This window comes from Arachis ipaensis, chromosome B03 (genome assembly GCF_000816755.2).
Source record: "Arachis ipaensis cultivar K30076 chromosome B03, Araip1.1, whole genome shotgun sequence".
Lineage (NCBI taxonomy): Eukaryota > Viridiplantae > Streptophyta > Magnoliopsida > Fabales > Fabaceae > Arachis > Arachis ipaensis.
Window position 1 is genome coordinate 122,863,048 of NC_029787.2, and position 489 is coordinate 122,863,536.

A 489-nucleotide genomic window follows, 5' to 3' on the forward strand; every position below is an offset into this window, starting at 1 on the left:
TAATTTAGAATTTTTGGTGTAATCATAATATAGTTATAAAATTAATTTTAGTCATTGATCTCAATCTTTTATATATATAGGGTTAATAGGGTTAAGTATAATTTTGGTCCCTAAGGTATAAGTCGAAATTTTTTTCGTCTTCAACCTTTTTTTGCACTCAAAATCGTCCCGAAGATTTAACTTGGTTTTAAAATCGTCCTTACCTTAAGGACCAAAATCGTACAGAGCTGACAGCGGAAGCGGAGGTAGAGGTGGATCGTGGACAGCTTCTTCTTCTTCTTCCCTTCCCCTCTCGTAGGAGCAGAAACACTCTCTTTGTCTTATTATTTTTATTTTATAATTTTTTTGTTATGGATAATTTGGTCCAAAATTTTAATATTTAAGAAAAAGATAATTTTAAAACTTGGTTTTTAAATTTTAGAGATGATTTTGTATGCAAAAAAAATTAAAAACAAAAAAAATTTTCAACTTATACCATAAAAACCAAGA